The sequence below is a fragment of the Juglans regia genome, chromosome 1, assembly GCF_001411555.2.
Source record: "Juglans regia cultivar Chandler chromosome 1, Walnut 2.0, whole genome shotgun sequence".
NCBI classification, from domain to species: domain Eukaryota; kingdom Viridiplantae; phylum Streptophyta; class Magnoliopsida; order Fagales; family Juglandaceae; genus Juglans; species Juglans regia.
In genome coordinates this window covers 20,274,120-20,290,354 of record NC_049901.1, presented here as the reverse complement: position 1 = coordinate 20,290,354, position 16,235 = coordinate 20,274,120, and the positions used below count along the sequence as shown (strand labels likewise).

General features: G+C 36.0%; 1 pseudogene; it reads left to right on the top strand.

Moving 5' to 3' along the window:
• Window positions 1-14,327: 14,327 nt before the first annotated feature.
• Window positions 14,328-14,941, top strand: LOC118348480 (annotated as a pseudogene).
• Window positions 14,942-16,235: the final 1,294 nt, after the last annotated feature.

Here is a 16,235-nt window from a genome sequence, read left to right as displayed (position 1 = left end):
ATCTACTCAACCTCCTACTATTCATACAACCTCCACACTCCACATTATTTTTAATTTTTATTATTTTTTTCTTTTATTAAATATTTATTATATAAATAATGAATAAATAATTTAAAATAATTTAAAAAGAATAAACTCAAAAAAAAATTTTAAAAAAATATTAAAAATTTAAAATATTTAAAAAAGTGTAGAGTGTGGAGTGTGGTGGAGGTTGTGTAGCAAAGCTCTAAAAAATATATCCTTGAAAAAATTCACTCCATAACTCACCCTTTATTCTCAACCCACCAAACATTCCCAGGTGTATGTCTTCGAATCAAACTGACATTGAAAAACTTTTAAGACATGAAGCAACAACATTGTCATGGAGCGAGCTTAGTCTTGAATCGGAAACAGGTCCAGGAACCCATTTCTCTGGCCTAACACTGGTTGGAAAGTTGCTATCTTCAAAGCATTTAAACAAAAAAACATTCCATGCAACTATTAAGGCAGTTTGGAGCTTTGTGCTTGGTCTCATGGTTGAAGATGTTGATATCAATGTGTTCCTATTCACGTTCCCGACTCAGTAAGACAAAGAAAGAGTGCTGATCAACCGACCATAGAACTTAAAAGGGTTCCGTATGGTACTTAGCAACTGGCCCCAAGGTCTTAGTGTGCATGAGGTGGAACTCAAATACTCTGCGTTTTGGGTTCAAATCTATGGCCTTCCACTGGTAATGCTCACGAATCTGAACGCAGAAAAAATTGGGCAATTGCAGAAAAAATTGGGTAATGCTAGAGAACTTGTAGGATGGACCATGGACGAGGGTGGAGAACTCGTTAAACAGGAGGAGCAAGCAATTTATTTGGCATGCAACAACAACCTACTAATATCTTCCAAGTACCATGCATACATAATCCTCTTCCACATATAGCTTAAACCCCATTTTGAATCAGGGAACTAGCAGAAGGTCTATTCTCAACAACGAAAAATCTGGACAAACAATCAACAAGTAAAGGAAAAGAGAAAATGTACACAGAGAACTCGAAGCAACCCATATGTCAAGAAATCTGGAGCAAATCTCTTCAAATTTTCACAGGGGTTTCATGCGCTACCCAGTGGAATTCGAGTACTGGTAGTCAAGCTTCCATCCCAGCTGGTTCCCTTCGTGAACAAGACCCAATACGTGGCAATGAACAGTGGGCCGACAAGAAGTTAGTAGTCCATTTTAATGCTAGTAGTCAAAGCCCTCTTTTCTCTGACTAGCCCCCAAATGCCCATCCTATTAAACAGACCTATCCCTCGATTACCAATTTATCACACCAAGTGTTTTTCTCATTAAATCCAAGCTTAACACAATCAAATCATGTCTCTGCCGATTTTTTTGAAAAAAGCCTAGTTGGTTCCAACTCTTTCGTCTCTAGCCCATCGATTTACAAGCAAATCATAACCTAGTTTGAACGCCTCTTAGGCTTAATAATACGTCAAGAACTTAGCCCAGTCCAAGAGTTAGGCCCCTTTTGTAACCCCAGTGAAATAAGCAGCCCTAGTAACAAATCTACCCTTGCATATATGCCCAATCCAACCATATTCTCGTCCAACCAATCTCTTTCACAAGACCAACCAACAATTTCACACCCAAGACCCCAACATCAATTGAATCTCCTAGAAAGAGAGAAATAACCCACTTGGAGGAGGAAGTTCTACCGAAGAAAAGAGTTCTAGAATACCAAACATTCACAATCAATCAAGGTATCTAAGACCATCCAAACAATTAAGAAGCCGAGTAGGATGAAAACCAAACTTTGGCAAAGTTATTTAATCCAGCGAAAAAAAGAAGAAAGACCAAGAAGAAATCCAAAGAAAGAGTAGTCGATTTGTGTCTTACACAAGACCCTCTAAGAAACAAGAAGCATCATCCCACGATGGTAACAATTATCATAACTCTCCTCTCAGAATGTAGTTTGTTTGGTTGAAGTAGATAATGTGGTAGGGGATAACCTGCCACCAACTCAGGAATGAGGTTGCTATATTGAAATTGCAGAGGTCTAACCCGATCCTTTACAAAGCATAGCTTAAGGGCTCAAATCAGGTCTCACCAGCCTGATACTATTTTCTTACCAGAAACATTTTTGTCTGATGTAAAAACTCAACGCGTTGTGAATAGCTTAGGTTTCTCGTTGTATATGCATGTTCCCTCTCAGAGCAAATTTGGGGGGGGGGGGGGGGTGTTTGTTTTGTGGCGTCCTAGCACGTTTGTTGAACCTGTAAACATATCTAGTAATGTTATGGCGTTTATGGTGTACTCGGACCTTGTTCATATGCCTTGGTTATTCATGCTTGCGTACTGTCCAGCCCAGTTGAGTTAAAAGAATCACTTTTGGAATCTTTTAAATGCAATTACAATGGCCTATTTTGGACCCATGCTTGGATTAGGTGATTTCAGCACAATTCTAAACCAGTCTAAAAAAGAAGGGGGTAGACATTTGCTTCTTCCTCTTATCGCAGCGAACTATAACTTTTTATGGATAAGAATGGATACTTAGGACCAAAATTCACTTAGACTCATAAAAGGCATGGCCTAGCAAATATTCTTGAGAGGTTAGATAGAGGTATTGCAGACTCTTAATGGACACTTTTATTCCTTGATGCCAAAATCCATCACTTACTCATTCACTCATCTGACCATGCCCCTCTCCTCTTGAACACTTTAGGCACTGGTAATTCTAAAAGTTCCTTTAAATTCTAAGAATTCAAGGCCAGAGACCCCACTAGCCTAATTGTTGTAAAAATGTATGGGATAGAATTATAAATGGTTCTCTTACCTATGTTCTATCTCAAAAATTGAAAGCTATAAAAAAGGCCCTAAAAATCTGGAACAAATATTGTTTTGGTCATATCCAAACTCAGATAAGGAACTTGAACAACCATTTATCCTAGCTTCAAACTCAAGATCCTATCGATAATTCCTGCATAATGGAAGAAAAAAAAATAGGGTTTGCCTAGAGGAACAACTTAGGAGAGAAGAGATCATCTGGCGCCAAACATCTAGATTGCAATGGCTCACCACTACTGACCTAAATACTAAATTCTTGCATATGTCCTCTACCATGAGAGGGAGAAACGATATCTCTTGTCTAAAAGATCACTCTAATCAGTGGGTCAATGACCCCTCCAGAATTCAGAATATGTTTCTTGATCATTTGCAGAACATCTACCAATCCTCTAGACCTCAATTCCCAGAAGACATGGATAATCTTTTCCCCAACAAGCCTACTAATCTGGATAATGAGCTTCTCTGTAACATCGCCAGTGATGAAGAAATTCTTTCAACCATTCTACAAATCCCTTTATTCCAATTCCCCTAGTCCTGATGGCTTTACTAGTTTCTTATATAAGCAATAATGGGAAATTGTCAAGACATATTTTATTGATGCTATAAAACTTTTTTTCATCCATGGACAGCTCTTGAAGGAGTTAAATCATACTCACATTGTGTTAATTTCAAAAATAGAGTCTCCAAACAAAGTTCATCAATACAGGCCCATCAATCTGTTCAATGCGTGCTATAAAATCATTGCAAAGGTTTTGGCGAACACGCTAAAAGTTATCCTTCATAAATTCATTTCCCCTATCAAACAACTTTTATTTCTGGTAAAGCATCCAAGACAACACTTGTCGCCTAGGAAATTTTTCACCTTTTAAAAAAGGAAAGAGGGAAAAAAAGGTTTGATGGCTGCCAAAACCGATATGAAAAAAGATTTTGATTTTATGGAATGAAACTTCTTGCTTACTGTTTTAGCTTGCTTAGGCTTTCACCAAACTTGGATAAACTGGATAATGTTTCTTACTCTATAATAATCAATGGGAAGCCTTGTGGTCATTTTAACCCCTCAAAGGGTGTAAGACAAGGAGATTCACTATCTTTTTTCTTATTCATAATTGGCAGTGAAGTTCTTTCTACATTAATCTCTAGGGAAGAGCACATTGGAAATATTTGAGGCATTAGCATAAGCAAAAATGGTCCTTCCCTCACCCACCTATTATTTGCTGATGACCTAATCCTTTTTTGATCAACTTCTATTCAAAATGGTCAATCTTTTCTTGGTTATCTCAATGAGTATTCCTCCTGGTCAGGTCAAAAGATTAATGTGGGTAAACCCTCCATCCAATTTAGCAAGAACTCTTCCAATTCCATAATCAGAGATGTTAAAGAGATTTTAAAATTCAGAATCCTTACCACTAGGGTAAAGTATCTAGGTCTTCCCCTTGATTTTGATGCCCATATTAGCACCTTCTTTAAAGAAATAGTGGAAAGAATTCAAGCTAAATTATCCAAATGGAAGCCCAAACTCTTTTCTCAAGCAGACAAAACAACCCTTATTAGATCAGTAGCAAGTTCCATCCTCTCTTACATAATGTCTAGCATTTGGATCCCTAAAAACATTTCTAGGAACATTGATAAAGTCTTCACGAAATTCTGGTGGGGGGTTTGATCCTAATAAGACACACAACTTCACCCCAAAATCTTGGAGCTCAATCTGCAAATCAAAATCCATGGGAGGTCTTGGGCTTAGGACAATCTCTCTCTTTAATAGAGCTATGTTGAGTAAATTAGGATGGCATCTCCTTAGTGAAGACACAAGTGTCTGGAAAAGCAACTATCTGATAAATACTTAAAAAAAAAAATTCTTGGTTAGAAGTCTCTGTCAAACAATCTAACCCTAGATTTTGGAAAGGACTGTTAAAATAAAGAAGCTTAATTGCCTCTAGATTTTATTGTCAGATCAATAATGACATTGATACCAAATTATGGGTGGATCCCTGGATACCCACATTGACTCCCTCTATCCCAATACGTCTATCTTCATCCACCATCCAAGATCCCTAACTGAGAGTTTTTGAATTAACTCTTGAAGAATCGAGAAGATGGAACACACTTCTCCTCCAAATTTTGTTATCTCAAGTTACTGTTAATGAAATTGAAAAAATCTCTTTAGCACAATTTCAATTCCACAATATTAGGGATCATATTAAATGGTCTCACCATTAATATAGGAATATTTTAGTCAAATCTACTTATGCAGCAATCTCAGCATAGTGTAATGCACAAAGATCTACTCATCCCTTCTTTAAAGTTATATTCCTCTTAATGAGGATCAAGTTTTCTGCCCCATCTGTCAAATGGAAGAGGAAATTACTTCACATCTTTTCTTAAACTGTCTTTACTCTCGAATCTTGCGGAGACAATCACCCTGGCCATTGGACATATCCTTCTCAGCAGGTCAAGATATTAACAACTGATTCTATTAATTCTCAACCCTGCTAATAATCTGTACATCATGGCGAAGGATCTTCACCACTTCCAACTGTTTGTTATGATAGCAATGGATAATATCTAGTATTATTGAAACCAAATAATTCTTGAGTCCCTCAATATCAACATTGATCAATTTGTCTCTAAAGTTATCAAATCCTATAGAGATCACTGTAATGCTTGGGAATGGAGAATTTTAAATAGCACCACCACCTAGTTCCCCCCTCCCCCAGACTATCTCTTAATCTCTTTTGATGTAGCAGTGAGAACATTGGGTAGTATTGCAGTAGCAATTAGTCAAGTCCATGATGGTTCTATCGAGTTTGTGATTACAAAATTCATGATTACCAGCAACCCGAATCAAGGGGAAGCTATGGCACCATTTATAGGTATACATAAAGCTTTTCTAAAACAATTTAGGAATATTATCATTGAGGGGGATTCTCAAGTAGTCATTACAGCAATAGTGCAACCCCTACAAATCGCATTTTTAAAAATAGATGGAACAGTTAGAGATACAAGAATATTACTTCAAAGTTTTAAAAGATGGGAGGAATTTAAAATATATATCTCAAAATCGATTCGTGCATTCTATTGCGCAATGGACAACTTCAAACAACCTGCTTGGAAATATCCCCTTAATTAAAGTCCCATAATGTATGCTTGATTTTTATAGTGGAAATGATCCTCCGGTAAATTAGACTTTTGTATGTAATCAGGACAGTTCTATTAATGAAGTTTATCACTTATTGAGGAAAAAGAAAAAGCTTGTGGAATCTTGGTTAGGTGTTGCAACGAATCCATAGTTGTAATCTTACTAGCTCCTTGTGTGATTTTAATAGATGATTATTCTTATTATACATTGCTTTGTCTCTTATTCTTGTTTGTTCTCTTTGCCTTAGTCCAACTGCATTGTCATTTTGATTTTGATTTTATGCTTTCTTAGTATATTAACTCATTATGATATACCTCTCATTTTGGACTCACATGTAAAACGTCGACATATTGAAAGCATCTAGGAGACCCACCAAAGCACGAAAGTCAGGATCTTTTAGAAATAATTTTCGATTTAGATGTGATTTATGAAACGTCTAATTTCTCACGTCAAAGAACAACCCATAAAATATGGACTCTGGCTAATTGTACTCTTTTCTCGGTTTCTATATAAGCTATATTCACTACAAGAAATATGGTCTTTTCCAGCGCCTAAAATGGACGCAAATAACCATTAAATTCGCTGCTGAAAAGTATTTGCGGCGAAATATACTGCGCCGGCTAGTAGTCGCAATTGTTGAGACATTTATTAATTTCGCCAGCGAAACAAAAAATTCGCCGCGAATTATTTTTATTTGCAGCGAATTTTTTCGCTGACAATATTCTTCATTACGCCGTAAATAACGCTGGGTTATCAATATCATATCGATGCGAAAACTTTTTTGCAGCGCTTTATATCGCTGCTAATAGGCACCAGGACGCCGCAATAGATTATTTGCAGCATTTTTAAACTCTGTCGCCAACTCATAATTGGTCTTACCGTTTATTTGCGGCGAATAAGTTTGGTTGAAAAATATTATTAGCAGCGAGTTTTTACCGCCGCAAATAAACCTATGATGCTTTTTTTTTTTGGCGTCCAATTATATTCGCTGCAGATAATGTTTAACGTTTTTTGCGTCCAATTATATTCGCTGCGAAAACGTGTTTATTGCTTTGGCATCCAACTATATTCGCTGCAAATAATGAATCAGTTTTTATATATTTTTCTCGGCGTACTGTAAATCGCCGCAAGTAATGAATTTAACTAATTTTCCAGTATACGTTTAAAAAGCACAATTTTTTTGTGGGTACCTAATAGGCTGCTCCAATTCATTCACAATAGGCCCAAATAGTACTTTAATCCAATACTTAGCATATATTAATATAAATTCAAGTTTTCAACCAATACATCATAAACTGGCATATGGTGCATTAATGGAAGGCAATAAAGTAGTACAAATGGGAGCAGCTATATAATGTCTCTGTGAAGCTTTAAAACATTCACATACAATCCAAATGTACTAGTTAAAACAAATATGATCAAAACAAATGGTGGTCTAATAATAATCTGCAACTTCGCACATCGATCGTTGATCTTCTTTGCGATGACATTGGTGATTGAGCGGCAAAGATCGATCCAGCTGTCTTCTACATTCGCTGCACAAAAGAAGACACCAAGTTGGAAATCTGCAATTAATATGGAAACAAATGGGGTACATGAACAAATAATGGTGCAATTAATAGGAGTACATACACAAACAATGCACTTTATATAATTTTTTTTGGCATAAAACTCACACGAACAAATAGCAAAAATTATTTAAAACCTTTTTTTACTAGCTGCCTTCTACATTATATAATTGTCTAGCTGGCTACCTAATAGTAATATATAAACATAATCTAATTAAAACAGGTATTAAAATGGAAGTAAATATAGAAACTCAAGATGTAGATCATGCTATCCATTATATTTGCATATACCACATGCATGCTAAGGAAGATGATTCCAAAAGCTTATATACAATTGTTCATGAAAACTTATTATTATTATTCTTATTTTTTTGCATCTTCCTCAATCAAGCCTTTTGAAGGCTGCATGCTCTACAAAAAAGGCCACTCGTGTCTTTTATCAAAATCATGTTGAGGTGAAGGATGCAGCTTGTTCTATCTATATATATATAATATACCTTTATCTATAGAGAGAGAGAGGTGCCCTATAAACTGATGACAAGCAACCGGCCTAAAATGGTCATGCCCTTGCATTGCATCACACATGATAGTTGCTTAAAGTTGAAAAGTGTGTGTGTGGTAATTTGTCTCACTTTTTAATGTTGCATTATCACCTTTTTTTTTTTCCTTTCATCTTGTTGTTGGGGGTGGCTAAGGTATAAAGTGATTAAGTATCTCACAAAAAGTTTTGAAACCACAATAAATGCCATTATTGTTGCAACCATAAATTATGGTTAAAGAAATAATAATTTAGTAGCTAAGAAAGTTAATAAATTATATGGTTTATGGTTAATTAGTAACCTATTACACCTATATATCAATATTAAAATGGTATAAAGATAATATGATATATCCCAGCTCATTCCCTACATGATGCCAGCCCAAGCTAAAAAACAAATTCTTCCACTAATAAGCACCTGTGTTAATAACATTCTGTCTTAAATTCCAAGTTAAATCCAGTACTAGGCCAGCCATGCATAATGCAGGCACACACACCTCAGCAAACCCAACATGCTTTCCAAACTGATGACGACTATATAATATATAGAATATATATATATATTTCTATATATTATATACTACTGTTTTTAGGGTTTACCACAGTGGCTATCTCTCTATCCATCTATATAGATAGATAGATATATGGCTAGTTAGTGGCCTTTGTGGGTGGTTTTGGAGATTTGGAGGGCTGTGTAAGTAATAATCTGTCATAGGGCTGAGGAAAAGTAAGAGTCTGTTCCCTGTTGCCACTTGACTCACCTCCCGAAAAGCATGATGTACAGATAAGGAAAATGAAGAAGCCTAGCATTGCCAATCCGTTCCCTGTCCAATTGATCTCTCTCCCCCAAGACTATCAGGTCACAAGATTCTATATACAGTCTGGATGTTATACTTTAAGTTCTGGTTATGTATGTGCGTTTTCTTTGTTCAAACTTTTGACACTATTTTAGGATAAAGATCCACCGCAGTTAGATAAATTCTGTGTGCCATTGATTCTTTATTCCTGTGAGGAATGTTTTTTTTTTTTCGTCTTTCTTTTCACTACCAGTTTACACTTTTTAGCATACATCAATCAATATTGATTATGTTGTTCAGCCTTGTGGGATGATAGTCATGTCAGGTTGGTCTAGTAAATAAATACATGGTGTCCAATATCACAGAGTTTTTTTTCTTTGGACAAAGCTGGTGGTCCTGTATCTACCTTTCTACACAACACAGCAAGAGTCTGCAACTCTTGCTCCAAAAAGATCAAAAAATAAAGAAACTCACCATTGTACTGAATTAGCTGTTGCATGACTTCGTTGTATTGCTTCTTAATAACGATCATTCTTGAATCTATTTCTGATCTCCAGGGCTAGTGTTAATTTTAAAACTATCATCGCCATGAAGTGATCATGGGTTGGTTATAACTAAATGTTGAGCAAACTTGCTGACTTATTTGGTATTCTAAATAGTCCATCATTTATTATCTTTTAAAGTACTCCAAAACAACTCAAAAGGCAATTGAAATAATTAGCAGCCATGCCATCACGCATGATCTTCATGATCAGCCAACGTTACCCTTGCTTAAGGCACTACTTAGTTATATTATGCTATTCATTTCTTTACTTTAAACTTAGTTAACCCCTAGTAAACTTGTAGCAACATAAAAAAGTGCACATACCAGTTAATTAACAAGCTTATATACATTGGGTTGAAACATCCTTGGCCGGGGTTCTTGAATGTGAGGTTCTTGAATGTGAAGCCTGCTGCTACGTCAACTTAAAAGATCAGCACTCGATGTAAAAGTCTGCCACATCATTTACAAGGTCATCAATTAATGTAGAGCATACGCAAAGCGTATTTTATCACTAAAATATTGGATCTTATTGGTTTTGAATCTATTTTTAGATATGCACTAACTTATAAACAACAAAACTGATGATTTGTCAATCGAAATGGCTTACCCTTCAAGAGTAACATCTAGGCAACTTCGGGAGAGCTCATGCCATACTGATGATTTTCAGCATTTGCAAACTTCTCTAACAACTTCGTCATCACCCCACCACCTTTCCTTGACAACTCCCGGCCTGGCCTGCTGCATTAGCTTTCCGCGCTCCTCAGGTACATTATATGAACATTGAAAACCCTCCACGTGCAGTAAATGAGATTCACCTATATGGACAAAATGAGATTGCAGCGTATTTTATTGCTGTTTCAGTCCTACCCCAGTTTATGGGATTCACTTTATAGTTCATTACAAAGATCCAAGAAATTAGTTATTCCATCCATGTACCAATTTATAATTTAAAACATCAATCCAAGCTACACAATTAAATTCAAAATCTGTATTGTAAAAAGCCCTTCCTCTAACCATTCAAGTTAGCTACCTGGGCCCAAAAATACGTTACAACACATATTATGATTTCAAGTTCCATAAACCCTTTCATATTCTATATTACATTTAACAAATTCAAGACCTTCTATTGAACAAACATACATGTATAACTGGCTAAGTAAAAGTAACATATAACATCACATGGAACCATTACTTGGAAACATGTTCCAATATTAGTTATAATCTGTCCAAACTAGTACACGGCATTATCTCATAACCACATCAACCCAAATGACGATATGTTAGCTTCAGCAGCCCAATCTAGTCATCTAAAAATATGCATTCCTGATTTTGTATATTACATAGGCAAATTATAGTTTAACTTTTCTATTAAACATCATGAACTTGCATCAATTCTGCTTGACCAGCAGCCAAACAATGAATTTGGGTTTGGCACTTAGTACCAATGCAACCCAGTCATAATCCACTTCTCAAAGGTCATCATTAAATCAATGCTTTCACAGTCCAGATTATCCAAGAAACTTCACATACGAAAATGGCAAATATGGGCTTCAATTTCAGTCATTTGAAATAAATGATCAACATAAAAAAAGACTTGATTGTTTTAAGTCTTACAGTTTTGTTTGAGAAAAAGGTGGATGGCATGCATTATGAATGTTCCATTTAACACCACTGGATCATTAAGGACAACTTGCTTAATAGGAAGGAAAATGAAACTCGTACGATCTATAGATGTATGCATACCATAACTTATTTGTGTACGTAAAGTAGGCCTATCTATACTTGGGCAGCTCCACAAATTTTGTATAAAAAATATACAAAATAAAAATTACTCGAAATTCATATCATTTGTATAGAAGTGCATAACTCTTTGAAGTAAACCGTACATGGAAACATGAAGACATCACCTGCTTGTTCAGCCTCCCATGAATTTGGGCAAGATGACTTCTTCAGGTCAAGCATCAGAGAAATACTTGTACCACGTACCAGCAGAACATAACATGCACGAGGAAGAAGATTACAAAATTCCAGGACACGCATTAGGCTCTGGCGTAGGCCGACCCTTTCCCATTCATACCATGTACAGACAATATGGTATGAATTAGCCTGTACAACAAGCAACCAACTGCTTGTTAAGCATGCCACTACACCCAATCGATATGTATAGTGAAGGTGGTGGCGTAGATACTTACATGTTTGACTCGTGTTCAATGAGGCCTAACATCATCATATGATAATTTGCCAACATATTATCATACCTATTTAAGTATATATCTTGGGCCAAAACATCTGCTTTCCCAACCCAGCTTGCTCCCACAAAACATAAGCATATAACCTCCCATTGGATATATATACTATATATATATATATATATATATATATATATATATATATATCTCAAAAATCCACCATCTTACGCCAAAAATGCACCAAAAAATGCCCCAAAAAAAGCAACCCATATTCTCCCACAAAAATACCCTCAGTGAGTCTCTCGAAGAGACTCACTAAGGGACGGGTTCGCAGCGAAGATGGCCCTCAGCATACGATCGGTTTCCTGTTGTTTCTCCATCATAACCTCCATGTTTGCCTTCATGCACTCCATCTCACTCTTGGAAGCTTCAGCGTCTTTCTTATGTTTCTCAATCAAGGCTATATACTCTCTCTCTCTAGCCAACGAGCGTTGTCTTGTAGCATCGGGGATCACCATCTCTCCCAAGCCTCTTGCATAACCCGGTCGATGCCCAAGTACCTCTCTAAAGACACCAGCTGCTGCTTCGTCAGTTCGTTTATCTGGTTCTAGATTATCCAGCTTCCCTACCATATCCTTCTGCAATAGGACATAATGAACCGATTACACACTTTTATGCTTTTCTAATAATGCATTTTTAAGATTCACATTTGATAAATTGAACCATCATTGCATTTAACATACCAAAAAGAGACGCTAGAATATACTCACATAAATGTCTTCGGTGGCAGGTGTCACAAATTTAGGACAAAGATTAAATGCTTCCAGCTTATATTTTCCCTCATAGAGAGGAAATTTATTGCATACTATGAAGAATATTCAAAAATTCATGAAGTGAGTAAAAACTGAAACAGAAAATTTCAGTTTAGTTATAGGAACTATTATTTGTTCTAATCCATGGTCTATAGATGTATGATCTTTCCCAAAAGTGTGTTTTTTTTCTCGGATATCTCGCTCAAAAAAAAAAAAAAAATTCCCCCTTTGGAAGCCTAGTCGACCAAGAAATCACCGTGAACTTTAAACTTATTGCGGCGATATTAATTCCAGCAGACCAAAAAATCGCCGCATTAGGCATATTTTTTCATCTAGTGATATGCTGCCATACGATTTTCCACTAACAAGTAAACACATCAGCTTTAAAAAAAAAAGATCAGAAATTGATGTCTACATTATATGCATGCATCTTGTAATCGTACAGAATTTCTGTTAGAGCAGTCGGAAAATGAATATCTCTAATTTGCATGCATCGTATATTTAATTTGCATATTTCGAAATATGTAAGAGTATTTATGTTGGTGATTGACAAGGTTAAAGCAGGAGATATATAAACATAATTTATGATGCCTAACTCATTTTTTAAGAAATAAATTAAGTATGATCAGTAATTCATACTGACAGCTAGCAAAATAAATGTTGCATGAACCATGTATATTTTTATGTATTTAGTTATCTTAGTCGTATAAAAGTCATAAAGTTCATACAAGACATTTAGGACATCAGCAAAATATTACATGAAATGAAACGACTATATATGATTAAAGATCGATGCAAATGAAAATGAAAAACTCCCAAATGACAAGAATTATGTCACATTTCTCTCAACACAGCAAGAGTTTTATATATCAATTACCCTCTAGAATTCAGATTTGTGGGGTTGTTTTTTTACTTTTCTATTATAGTTAGTGGTTGGATCTTGACTTTATTTTTACAATACACTAATGGACCAGCCCAATCTAAGTTTAAGGCACAAATGGTCTTTCCTATCTTTTTTCTCCTCCACTATATATATATTTATATATATATATATATATAAATATATGAGAAAAGAGAATCACATGAAGTGACCACATCGTTGTGGGAAGGTATAATGGGTGGATGCAATGAACTAACAGGATATGTAAGACAAGTGTCCTTTAGATTGATCCAACGGCTGGATAATGATGGGGATGGTGTCGACCCTCACTCAAAAGAGTCTAGTCAGCACATGGTGGTCCAATTATCAAACTGGCAAACTTGTAGCAACATGATGCACTAATTGTTAATTTTTAACTCTCCCCTAGATGTTGATGACTTGGGGAGGCTAGAACTAGTCATCCAATTGAATCTCTATAAGTGTTTATAAAGGGAATTTTGAAATGAACATTACTAGCACAGGTGGAGTTTTCTTGCAGCCAGCTTTCTGAAAAAGAAAACAATAATAGCACAATCCATAATAAGTACATTATTACTAGGGTAGCAAATTGCCAATTAATTAGTTTGTTGATTTGCTACACATGCAAGATAATCTTAGCTATCTCCTTGTTCTTTGTTTATCTTTCCTCAGATTTGTTTTCATAATATAATCCAGCACCACGTGTTTCTGAATGACTTTGCTATCTTGTAGTTTACTTAGAACTCACCGAGAAAAGATTTGTTTACATGTCCATGGCTGATGCATGGGTTTCCAAATAATTAGCAGGATTTTAATGGGGTGTTGAATAAATGCAGTCTGAACTAACCTTCTAAGATAATATGAATTTTATCAGCAGATCTAGGTTCAGTTCATGCTGTACGTCAACCAATACAGTAGCTCCGACTGGTGCTACTGTATTTACTATATATACATACATGCATCATGTATCACTCCACGATCGAAGTTCTATATATATATATATACATATATGTATATATACACAATATAAGAATGGTGTCCGTTGGCAAGCTTGATGTAGAAGTTGAGGTGAAGTCTGATGCAGATAAGGTCTGGGGAATCATTAAGGATTCTGTCACCATCCAACCAGCTAGCATGCCCTAATGACTACCAGGTGTGAAGTTCTTGAAGGCGATGGCTAGTGTATTGGTTCTGTTCGCCTAATCACATATGGGGAAGGTAATTATATTTGGTTCATTTCTTGTACCTACATGTAAAACTGCAAGGTTTAATTAATGCAGTAACTGAGCTGCATATTGCCTTCTTTTGATCATTTTAAACAAATATGTATTGTTTTGTTTTGTTAATTTTTGGCTTGTCTGTTTTTATTTCCAGGTTCTCCTATTGTCAAGATTTCTAAGGAGAAGATCGACAATTTTGATTAAGCAAACAAGACAGTTGCTTTTACTGTGATCGATGGGGACCACTTGAAATTCATATATTATTTCAAATGCCACATTACTGTGACTCCAAAGGGAGATGGTAGCCTGGCAATATGGCTATGCGAGTTTCAAAAGACTACTGACGAGGTTCCAGATCCACACGTCAGTAAGGACTTTGTAGAGAAGAACTTCAAGGAGCTGGACGAGCTTGGCCTCAAGCAATAATAGAGGCAATTTTGGGTCTGATACATATATGGGGATATTTGAATATTTATGGTCTAATAAATAGCACAAGTAGTAGTTTGCAGTGCAGTACCCTGTCCAATCCGTAACGTACGTGTTTCTTAAATAATATCGACAGTTAGTTAGCCCTATAAAGTTAATGTTACTGTATGTGTTAAAATCTATGGTAGGTGGATTAGATTTTCCATTAGAAGAACACAATTATAGACTCTGTAACTGGAAATTGAGAGCTTCTTCTAGTATTACAAACAGGGCTCTGTTATGACTTATTGAGAGCTTCTGCTGTAAATAAAAATTTTTATTTCTCACTCTTGATGTTCATGGGAAAAATAATTAAGTTATGCACCCTACCATTTGGACAATTCCTGGGAAAATTGCATGATCTTTTGACATTTTCCAAATTAGAAAGAGGGCCCAGCTGATTATTATTAGCAAGTAATTCACGTGGGGATAGATATATCTATGTTTTTTTTTTCTCGATCTCAATCAGTACTAGCCTAAACCTATATATGTATGAGATGTTTATGACAAGACCTCGCCTACTTCATGTTTGGACGAGTGAACCTAATTCTGCAGTCCATTGACAGGAGCCCATCACATTCAGTCTATGCAACCCTCCTTTAATTCCAAGTTGCCAACCTCATCAATGGCATTTCCTACTGTGACTGTGAGCAGCAATATTATTGGTTTGAAAATGATATTTACAATCACCCTAATTCCAAAAGTATATATTAATAATGATAAACAATAGTACAAATGGAAGCTAACGCATCATGCATCATCTCCGGCCCCTGGCCCCTGGCCCCTGGCCCCTGGCTAACTAGGGAACCCACCAACAAAACAGCCAAATTAATGACGTATATATAGAGGCCAAGAAGAAGCCCACACTTGGAACAAAGCATAGCAACAAATGAAGCAGAAGTAAATTTGTGCATCCCTACATCCAAAACGGCAAAAAAATCAGCACCTAACCCTTATAACACAGCAGCAGAGCACACAATGGCAACGCCAGTACCACTTAGGAGCGAACAGTTTGTAACTTCAAGTTACCCATCATTTTCACTAATTTTGAATGGGTGACAGTTTGGAACTTCAAAGACGGTCGAAGAAGACAAACACAAACAATGCACTAGGAAGGGGCGATGAATAAAAGGGAAAAAATAGATACAGATCAACAAAAAAAAATTCACTCAGAAACGAGGATACGCAGAGTGCAGTTAATTTAGACACTCTTAATCAGTACCCATTTTCAAAATGCATAATTTTTGCAATAACC